General features: G+C 42.4%; 1 pseudogene; it reads left to right on the top strand.

The window, feature by feature from the left end:
* Window positions 1–45: 45 nt before the first annotated feature.
* LOC139664831 (trace amine-associated receptor 1-like) lies at window positions 46–6,140 on the top strand (annotated as a pseudogene).
* Window positions 6,141–11,341: the final 5,201 nt, after the last annotated feature.

Raw genomic sequence — 11,341 nt, 5'->3', positions numbered from 1 at the left:
TTCAGCCCTGCAGAACTTGCTTTCTTGACTGAATATGTTGCAACCATGGGCCCAATCTCCAAGGCACTGAACATATTGCAGGCAGAGGTGGATGTCCACATGGGATGGCTAGTGCCAAATATAACCCTCCTAAATGTGAAGCTTGACCGCCTGAAAACCTCATCTAGGTTCTGCCAGCCACTGATCACTGCCCTTCAAGAAGGAATAAAGCGGCGATTTGGAGACATGTTTTCTGACCCTGAACTTGTTGCTGCTGCCATTTTGCTTCCGAAGTTCCGCACCTCGTGGACAAGCAATGCGGACTTGCTGAAATTGGGTAAGTCACTGAAATGGTTCCTCAATTGCTGTTGTACAGGGAGGGTATTATTAATTTATTAAACCTTGTAAAAGGCAGATCCTGATCATAGTAAGATATAACAGTTGATCCGAAAATGTGTTAATAGTCACTAAGGAGAAACAGCACAATGGCCTAGTTATCATGATGTTCATATGGTTACTGTATACACATACAGTCCATGTTTATTGGTTTCACACATTTCCTTTATTCTGTCTGGAAATTCTTTTGTATAGGCATGGACTATATCAAGGGCCACATGGATCTGGAGTCAGTCCCATCACCAGGCAGGCATTCAGGGTCAGAGGAGGAGGACTTCTTTGGTCTTATGAAGGGAAACGTTCAAGAAACCACAAGACAGCTGGACACCTATCTGACCAGTTCAACAACCTCCATGAATGTCCTCAAGTCAGTGCCCAATGTTCTCAACTTGTCCCTCAAAATCAACACTCCGCTGCCTGCCTCCGCAGCATGTGAAAGACTTTTTAGCTCAGCCGGGCAGATTTTTTCTCCAAAAAGAGGCAGACTAGGCTCAAAAAACTTTGAAAACCAACTCTTGTTGAAATTGAACAAAAAGTTCTGGTAATGCAAATGACAAAGAAACTGCCATGTTAAAACTGATGCGCAGAGAAAAAAAAAAGAAAATGTTCATAGATGAGCCTTGCCAGCATTAAGACTTGTTGAATTCTCATGTTAGCGACATGTCAGAAGTTAAAGAAAAGAATGGTTTAAAAAAAGGGCTGCAACTAATTTTTTATTTTTCACAGTTGAATATTCTGTTGATTAGAATAGTTGAATAATCTGTCGATAAATTAGCCTATTTGATCAGATAAATGACTGAAAAATGTGACATGATCTGTCTCTTCCAAAGCTTGACATTATGTCCTCAAATTCTTTGTTTTGTTATTGCACTAAGATCTTTAGTTAATTGTCAGTGAGGAGTAATTTTTAAGTAATGTTCTTAAAAATGTCACAAACTAATTACCAGTACTAAAATTGTCATTGATTAATAGCCTAGTCAGTTACTAGCCTAGTTTTTGCCATGTAAACTCTGGATACATTTTTTTTTCTATAATGCAGCCAACAGAGTCTAATGTTTTGCTTTGAATAGATTTACAATAAAATAAATGATTTGAAGATATAACCGTCTTCTTTATTGGTTTTGCCAAATGATATTAGAAAATGCAGATGTTACTACTAGTAATTCTTATACCTCTGCAGATGCCATTAGTAATACTTACCAGCAACAACTTTTGTTTATTGTAAAGGTTAGCGTACTTATGCTTACCCTCTGTGATACATTTCACGCTCTATTTTATAATTCTGTTGATTATATGTTACCTAACAGGGTAACACAGCCCCATACTATGTTTTTTATTGAAATATAGGCCTGGACATTAAGAGACAACCCATTGTGTGAGTACTTTTACTTTTAATACTTAAAGTACATTTAAAAGTAAGTACTTATTTACTTTCACTTAAGTAGGATTGTTAATGTAGTACTTCTACTTTTACTTAAGTATATATTTTGCTGGTTATCTGTACTTTTACTTAAGTACTGAGCTTCAGTACTTCCTCCACCACTGCTTATTGGCAATATGTGTACACTACAGGCACGTCTCTACTGGCCTGCTACTGGCGTCTTTGGTATTCTGTCTGCAGAATACCATATTCCCAAATATATTGAAGATTTAGTTGCATTTCTTAGTCTGCTGGCCAGACGTTTAATTCTTATGAAATGGAAAAATCCCCATCCTCCATCGCCATCTTGATGGATTGGTGATGCGCTCTATATTATGAAATTTGGAAAAAAAAAAAAAATATTCTCAGGAGCAGAGAGGCTAATTTTGAAAAGGTTTGGCGAGCTTTATACAAGCATATAAAATATCTTGATCTTACCAGAGACGCGAGGCTTACATCCGACCATAGTTAAATATATCCATATGTATTGTGTTGTTGTTCATCATGTAGGAGGTGAGCCTGTCAGAAAGGATGGCAAAAAAGATTTTTCCTTCCACGCTAAGGAGTGATATTGTGCGAAACTGGTCAATCTTGGAGGAGTTCTAGTTGTGACTAAAACATTCGCCAGCAAAAATTATTTTTGTCAGCATAGATTAGTCAGTATTGTTACAGAAACACAATATGATACGGACTTGGTTGAGCTAGGTACATTCTAAATAGAGAGAGCGAGCGGCGGCTCCAGCATTGGCCAAACTTGATAAATTCAAAATCGTTGAAGCAAAATACAGTTCTGCCAACTCAATCTAGTTGTAACTAAAACATTCACTAGCAAAAATAAGTTTTGTCAGCATAGATTAGTCAGTACAGTTAGAAACAAACTAGCTACAAACCTAGATTGAGCTAGGTCCCCTTTGTATTAGAGAGAGAGCGGCGTGTGGGCAAACTTGATAAATTACAAACCTTTTACACAAAACACATGTCTGCTAGCTCAGTCTAGTTGTTACTAGACTGAGCACGTGTGATTGACAGGCAGGGGCGGGACGCTTCCTTGTGAAAGAGCTGTCTTGATTGGTTGTTGGCGCTCGTCCCGAATTTTGGAGTGGCTGATTACAGGGCCTGGGATTGCCACAGAGACCAGATTTTTTTTTTTTCTCAGAGCATTTGACTTATTGATAGCTGTCGGGATGTGAAGAGAATTTCAACAAATATAACCAAAATCCTTCTAAAATAAATTGCCTACCCTAGCTTTAACCCACACCCACTTTTATCAATCATGACCAAATATCAGAAGTCGACTTGGACATGATCCTAGAGCATGTATACCAAATTTCATACAAATCTATGGGGTCAATCATGAGATACAAACTTTTTGCATTTGTGGTGGTACCACTAGTGGTAGAACTCAAAATGCTTTTATGGGCGTGCTCAAGCAACACTCCTCAACATGTGTTTGAAATTTTGGTTTGGTCAGATGAATGGTCAATGAGTTATGGTTAATTGGTTGATTAAAGCAAAACCATTTGGCCTATCAATTACCTTTATACAACTTTTATAGAGGATGGTCACAAGATGATCCACACCAAGTTTTGTGTGAATCAGATGAACGGCCTAGGAGGTGTTGTGAAAAAAGTGATCTTTAAAACATTAAAAATGGTGGAAAATCCAATATGGTAGGGATGCCCCGATAACGTTTTTTGCCGCCGATCGTCTATGAGCCATATCTGCCATACCGATAGTTTTTTTGTTTTGTTATAGCAGCTGGTATAGCAGTATTATAGGTCTAACAGTTTCCATTTTACATACATTTCATCCATCAAATTGAGTCCTGGTTAAAAAGTATCCACATTTTCTTTTTTTCTACCTCAATATTTACTTGATCATTATGTAAACAAAACCATGTGCGTTCTAGGTAGCGCAACATGATTTAGTGAGATAACCGGAGCACAAGAGTGTTGCCACTTGCCTGTGTTGTTGAGGCGAGTTAAATAAACGGAGACACCGAAGATATATATCCGTTTCAGTCTTTGTTTTTGTATAAATGAATGTTCTTAAGAGAGAGAGAAATGAGACTTTTCAGTTGCCTCTCCGCTGTTAGGGTCTCAACCGTTCAGTTCAGAACCGCGGACAGCGGTGCAGAGTGCAGACCATTATGTAAACAAACGCACATGGCATGCGATGAATTGATGCATTAAATAAGCAGAGAATTAAAGGGGAAGTAGCGGGCGTGACGGACTGCGATGTTACTGGTTGTCCATGAAGATTTGTGTTTTTAATTAGCATCCACATCGCCGACATGTTTTGAGGTGAGTTAGCATGTGACAATGACGCCAACTCCGCTGAGAAATGGCTCACGTGTTTTGCGTCATCAATCGGGTTTTGCAATAGGCGACTATTAAAGCATTATCTCATATTTATACTGAATATCGGCCGATTCCGATTGCTGGCTGATCAATCGCGGCATCCCTACAATATGGTGGGCGTTGAAATTGATACATGGACGCAGCACCTTCCAAAGAATCTAGGGACACAATAATTTTCTCTCTACAAGAAATGGTCCAAGTTCAATAATAATAATAAGTTGTAAATGCAAAGGGCGTGATCATTATCCGGATACCATATCCAGATACACTTGCATTTTAATACCAGGTGTATATGGGGCCGTTAGTTACGTTAGTTATGTTACCATAACTCCAGATTCTATGAGTATAGGCGTAACCCTCTAAGACTTAGGTCCCCTGCTCCACCGACATTGGCCGAAGAAATTACTGGCTTTTGGGAACAGAGCTCAGCCACTGTAGTGTAAAGTGACGGGAAAGAAAATCTTCAGACTGCGCATGCGCGAGAGGGATAAACCCAATAGCAACAGCTCTTAGAGGGCTACGCCTATACTCATAGAATCTGGAGTTATGGTAACATAACTAACGTTCTCGGTCGTGAACGATGTAGGCCACTGTCTATCCAGTACTGCTAGAGGGAGTACTGCTAGAGCCTATTCATAAGAGTGGAAAGACAGAGTCTTTGAATAAATGAGAAACATGTTGATTCAATCAATGACAACCATGTGGATTAGGAGAAACAAATTCCTTTATTGCTTCGGCTCTACTGACAAACAAACATTTTAGCATATAAATTTTGTGAGGCATATATGCCTGGTTTCAAATATATGCAAACAAAATAGATTATGATAACTAATAATGGCAGAGTGTCATGGTTCTGCCATGACCTGCCTTTGTGTTTCTTTCTGTTTCTCTGTGTTCCCTGCCTCCCTTGTGTCTCCGCCTCCTGGTCTGTCTGTCAGTTTGTAGTGTGGGTGTGGCTCCCTCTTTTAGCCCCAGCTCCTGCTCCCACACACCTGTACCTCATCACTAATCACCCATCCCCACAGTATATCTACCCCGGTTTATCATCCACTCCTTGTCAGTTCGTCTGTTCTGTTTAGTCTACCTGTTCTGTTCCTGTTCCCGTGTTCCCGCGTTCCCGTGTTCCCTGCCTCGTCACTAGTTTTGGACTTCTTGCTTTTTGCCAGCCAGGTTGGGTTTTGTCTTCCTTTGTTTGTCTTTTGCCAGCCTGTTGCGTTTTTGGTTTTTTGTATCTTTTGCCTAAGTTCCTTATTAAAACTCTTGCACTCAGTAAAGCCTCTGCCTGCCTGTCTGCATCTGGGTCCTCACTTCTGCCCCCACGTAACATTGATATTTCACTGACTACATCTTCCATTCTGAATTTATGTTTTATTTCTATTGACAGATATTATGCAGTGTGTCAGCCTTTGAGGTATAGAACTAAAATAAATGTTCATGTTGCTGGAATCATGATCCTGGTGACCTGGGGTATTTCTGCCCTAGTTGGACTTGGCATCATAATTATGGGATTCAAGGAAGGAGAATGTGAAGGAAGGTGTTATTTTTCACATATCCCAATTTCAGCCATTATGGGATGTATTTTCTCATTCTACCTCCCAACGGTTGTAATGCTCAGTATCTACCTAAAGGTTTTCCTGGTGGCACAAAGACAGGCACGTAGCATCCAGAACACAAACTGTCCAAGCATAAAGTCTGGAGCATCTGTCAGTAAGATGGAGAGAAAGGCCACAAAAACTGTGGCTATCGTTATGGGAGTTTTTCTGATCTGCTGGACTCCTTTCTTTCTTTGTATCACCGTTCAGCCTCTGAGTAATTACTCAATACCAATTCCTGTGATTGAAACACTTAGTTGGCTTGGGTGATCAAATTCAATGATCAATCCATTTGTTTATGCATTCTTTTACAGCTGGTTCCGGGCAGCTTTCAGGATTATAATTTCTGGCAAAATATTTCAAGGTGATTTTGTAAACTCAAAACTCCTTTGACTTAATGTTTGGAGTGCTTAAGTATTGACATGTTACTAATGATCAAAGTTGGCACAATAAAGATTTACACTTTATCTCATATATTTATTTCTGCATTTTCCCTGTACTGTACACAGTATCTGTATGTAGAGTGGCTCAGTGGTCTGGGGCGCATGCGGCCCAGGACCTGTCGCCTGTTATCACCCTGCCTCTCCCAATCTTTACTGTCTCTTTACTTTGAAGTACTGTATGTAATAAACCCCCAAAAATTGTCTTTCAAGTAAAAAAAGAAAAAGAAAATAAATGCAGCATCCATCGAAACACTGCTGCTTTGTTCAACACTAAAGGTATAATTACCACAAAAAGTATTACGAAGAAATAACAGCATTTGGCACATCATATAATTAACTTTTTATGAACTATAATAAACAGGGTTACAAAGTGCAGTAAATACAACACAATAAAATAAGCAGTACCAGAACAAAAAAACAAAATCCGAACAAAAACTAGAAGGGCACTCGGAGAGCGCAGACCTCCGCCAAGGTTTGTGCTATTATTGCTTGTTCGTGAGTCGGATCCGGATCCGCTCCAAAATTTAATGGGTTCTTCCTTGGCCCATGCTACACCCTTCCATGAAGTTTCATGAAAATCGGACCAGTAGTTTTTCCCTAATCCTGCTAACAGACAAACAAACAAACAAACGGCACCGAAAACATAACCTCCTTAGCGGAGGTAATAAAAATATAAAAATAAAACATAAATAAAACATAACAAAATTACAGAACATAAAATCACGTAAAAGCTAGTCAGACCTTGGGATGGAGGAGGTTAGGGTTAGGGTTTAGGGTTAGGTCGGACTCGGCTGTGCCCGGCGGTAGTCCTACAAAGATTCCCCCCACAGATAGGGGACTGTATGACGGTACTGTGCCCCCTGACGCCAAGATCAAGAGTTATATTATAGCAACAGGTTCATGTAGGCCTACCGGGCCATTCCCCAGAGACAAAAAGCAAGGAAACAGGTGTTTCTCCGACACTTATTACACCACCACTACCAAGGCAGGTATCAAACTCCCACGAACATGGCTGTGTTATTCGCCCTCCCTGGACTGTGCCTATTGTGAGCCTTGCAGGCTGTTTGCAGACCGAAGTGCACCTTTCTACAGTGATGCAACATTTAGTGATGTTTGCACAGCATTGCCGTTATACCTCACCATACCTGTCACTGTTGCGACTGCAGAGCGCTCATTCTCCAAGCTCAAGTTGATAAAGTCTTATTTAAGGAGCAGCAAGAAAGACTCGGCGGATTGGCTATACTCTCAATAGAGAACAGCAGAGCCAGGAATTTGGACTTGAGGAGTATTTTTAATGACTTTGCTGAGCGCAAGGCCCATAGGATGAACTTCTAATGGGTGAGTACAGGTTTCTCTTTGTTATGGAGTGGGATCAGGGATTTAAATCTATAGCAATGTAATTGTTATCTCTCATATGTTGGAAAATGCGCACCTATCTACCCATCTGTGTCTGTGATAACATTTGGCCGCTGTGCCATTGATGATGAATGATGAATTCTATAAATGCAAGTGATTGTGTGATCAGGTGCCGTCATCCATTCATTCATACTGTGTAGGCCTATAATGAGTTGCTGTGCTTTTCATGATGGCTACTTGTTCTATGCTTATCGACATACTGTGTAAGCTACCTTTGTGTTGATTTGTTAGTGTAGGCTGGCTAAAGCTATTTCGGATGTTTGATAGTTGGAGAAATTAGGCTGTGGTGGTTTGAGTCCAGGGCAGGCTGTTAGATTAGCGTTGATAAATTTGGCGCTTTGGCCAGCCTTTGTTCAGCACCACGGACAGTTGAACAGCTGATCAGCAGTTCGGCTGCTGTCCGTGGTGCTGACCAAAGGCTGGTTTGCAGGATGGGAGTTGCATGGTGAGCCTCTCCATGGTGGCATAGCAATTGTCTGCTTTGCAATTGTCTGGAGTGGTTGTGTGTGTGTCCGTGCGTGTGTTATTGTGTTTGGGGGGGGCAAGAAAAAATATTTGCACCGGGGCCAATCACAATTATGTTACACCACTGGATGGAGGGCAGTGTTAAGGTCGAAGAACTAAGAGGCTGTGTCTGCATATAAAGCTTCTAAAGATCAGAAATGTAAGTGGGGGCTATAAGGGCTTTAAAAGTTACAGGAGAATTTTAAAATCAATTCTAAATTTAACTGGGAGTCAATGTAGAGAAGCCAAAATGGGAGAGATGGGATCTCTTTTCCTAGTTTCAGTAAATATTCTGGCTGCTGCGTTTTGAACCAGCTGCAGCCTGGAGAGGGCCTTGCTACTGAGGGTGGAGTAGAGAGAACTGCAGTAGTCTGGGCAGGAGGAGACAAAAGCATAGACAACTCTCTCAAAGGTCATGGAATGACACAAAAAAACATTATGGAGATATTTCTCAACTGACGGAAACATGAGTTTAGGATAGAATCAAAAATGATTGAATGATTGAAGTTTTTGGCAGAAGGCAGTGTTTCCCCTAGGATGGAGTTGTAGCAGCGGAGGTGAAGCACGTGCACTTTGTGCACGTGTGAAAATATTTGTTTTGCACACATTTTTTTTTGTGCGCTCGCAAAGCGCGCCCTGCCGGGAGGTTTCTATGTGTCTGCTGGCACCAGAAGGGCTCTTGAGGCCTAAGTACATACAGTACATTTGTGCACAGTAATGAGCAGGGGAAATGTCTGTCTAGCTTACATATGAGGTGTCTCAAGATTTAGGAAAATACACTTTTATTGAACATAATAAAAGTATAATCTTCAAAAACAATTATTGATATTTATTGTCAATTATTAATTTGTTCTTCTTTTGATCAGTGATTTGACAAACAAGCTATTAGTTTATGTGTGACCCATATCACCCAGTGGGTGACCGTTTACATCCACTGGGTGTTAGCTAGCGGCTAGCTAGCTGTCATTCATTCTTCCAATTATTCATTCTTAACGATCCTTTTTTCCAGAATTAACTTGCATCACCACACTGTTGTATTACCAAACAGTGTTAATTTACTTAAATGTAATGACATTCAGGCGTGTAGCACAAAATTCTGGGCCCTATACATAAGCAGTCTCTGTGGGCTATGTCTTTGTCTCTCACGGATCTTTTGAATTTTTTTTTTTACAAATAATTGAGCCAACAACTGTACACATGAATCTGTAGTGGTTATTAGGGTAGCCACTAATGAACTGTTCATACCACATTTAAACAAGTAATAATAATCTGTGATATGTGCTTAAGTCTGCACAGTTTGAAATCTCACCACATTTCAACCCTCCTTTCTCAACATAGCCTACTGTAGCCTACAATTACTCAAATCAAATGATCAAATCTTGTTTTTATAAAAAAAAGAATTAAATCTGACCAGAATGCACCAGTAACAGTAACACATTGAAAAAACAAGGTAAGCTGATATATATGTTTTAAATGAATCTAAAAGTTAAAAATAGAACCATAGGTTATATTTTAATTAGACTCTGCCTCATTGATCACCATGATCTTAAAATTGGAATTATTCTCCTCCTCAGTTCTTGGTTTACTTGGCCTACTTTTAACCCTCTGAAAATGATGGTGGATCATCTGGCATTAACATTACTTTCTTTTGAAGGCCGTTGCGGGTTCAGTTTTTAAGCTGAACCCGCAGCCAGTGGTATCATATGAATCATGCTAGCTTACAGGGTAAGGGCTAAATATCGCTCCAAGTTCAACTGTCTTTACTGCGAGGACCGCGACACCTCAATGTCAAATGATTGTGTCATGGTTCGGCCATGACCTGCCTGTGTGTTTCTTTCTGTGTTCCCTGCCTCCCTTGTGTCTCCGCCTCCTGGTTTGTCTGTCAGTGTGTAGTGTGGGTGTGGCTCCCTCTCTCCCCCAGCTCCTGCTCCCACACACCTGTACCTCATTTGTAATCACCCCATGTGTATATTAGTCTTGTTTCCCCAGTCAGTATTTGTCGGTTCATTGTTCTGTATTGTGTTATGTTTGTGTCAGTTTGTGTAGAGCTCGTGTTTTTGGATTTCCTGTGTCACCTGCTATCTGTTCAATTAAACACCCAGTCTTGGGGTTTGATCACAACCTGCCTCGCTGTCCTGCGTTTGGGTCCTCACCACACCTCCCCGTGACAGAATGAACCGACCAAGACTGGACCCAGCGGACAGCACCCAGCTACCACACAGCCTGCCTTCACCTGGTGAGTCCTGCTTGTCTGTTTGACCTGCGCTCTCAACCCTACCCTCTCGTCCCGGCAGTGGAAGAAAGCTCCGGGGGGTTTCAGCCCCTTTCCCTGCCAGTTTGTCTGGATCCCCAGCACTCTCAAGCCTACCCTCTCGTGTCCCGGCAGTGGAAGAAAGCTCCGGGGGGTTTCAGCCCCTTTCCCTGCCAGTTTGTCTGTATCCCCAGCGCTCTCAAGCCTACCCTCTCGTCCCGGCAGTGGAAGAAAGCTCCGGGGGGTTTCAGCCCCTTTCCCTGCCTGCTTCTGTCTTCCCAGCGTTCTCAAACCTACCCCATAACAGTACGAACTAGCCAACATGGACCCAGCAGACAGGTCTCCTCCCTCTGCAACTGGCATTGAGATGATCTCCCTGTTCACATATTTTGCCCGGCAAGCAGCCTTGTCAGCTAGCCAGCAGCCTAGCTACCAGCCCAAGCCTAGGCCGCAGCAGCCTAGCTACCAGCCCAAGCCTAGGCCGCAGCAGCAGCCTAGCTACCAGTCCAAGCTCCAGCAGCAGCCTAGCTACCAGCCCAAGCCCCAGCAGCAGCCTAGCTACCAGCCCAAGCCCCAGCAGCAGCCGAGCTACCAGCCCAAGCCTAGGCCGCAGCAGCAGCCTAGCTACCAGTCCAAGCTCCAGCAGCAGCCGAGCTACCAGCCCAAGTCCCAGTTTGCTAGCCTCCAGTCTGCTAGCTTTGGGCCTGCTAGCTACCAGCCAGCACTCCAGTCGGTTAGGCTCAGGGTTTTGAGCCTAAAACCTGCCTGTCCTGACCCGGCTTTCCCGGAACCCCTGGTTTCTACAAAGGATCATCTGGGGAGCCGCCCTGATGCCCAGCGGTCATCCTTTGAGGGGACTCGTCTTGCCTTTTTCACAGGGACCCGTGGAGGCACCAAGAGGCGGCGAGGTCCCCGTGGCTCCCGACGCCACTGGCTCACTCAGCAGTCCTGCGCCACAGAGTCTCCGCTACCCAGCGCCA

The sequence above is a fragment of the Centroberyx affinis genome, unplaced genomic scaffold, assembly GCF_046629955.1.
Source record: "Centroberyx affinis isolate AG114_WGS23_722 - 3 ecotype Tasmania unplaced genomic scaffold, CSIRO-AGI_Caff_v1 ptg004379l_1, whole genome shotgun sequence".
Taxonomy (NCBI): domain Eukaryota; kingdom Metazoa; phylum Chordata; class Actinopteri; order Beryciformes; family Berycidae; genus Centroberyx; species Centroberyx affinis.
The sequence above is the reverse complement of the archived record's forward strand: the minus strand, read 5'-3'. Positions and strand labels throughout refer to the sequence as shown.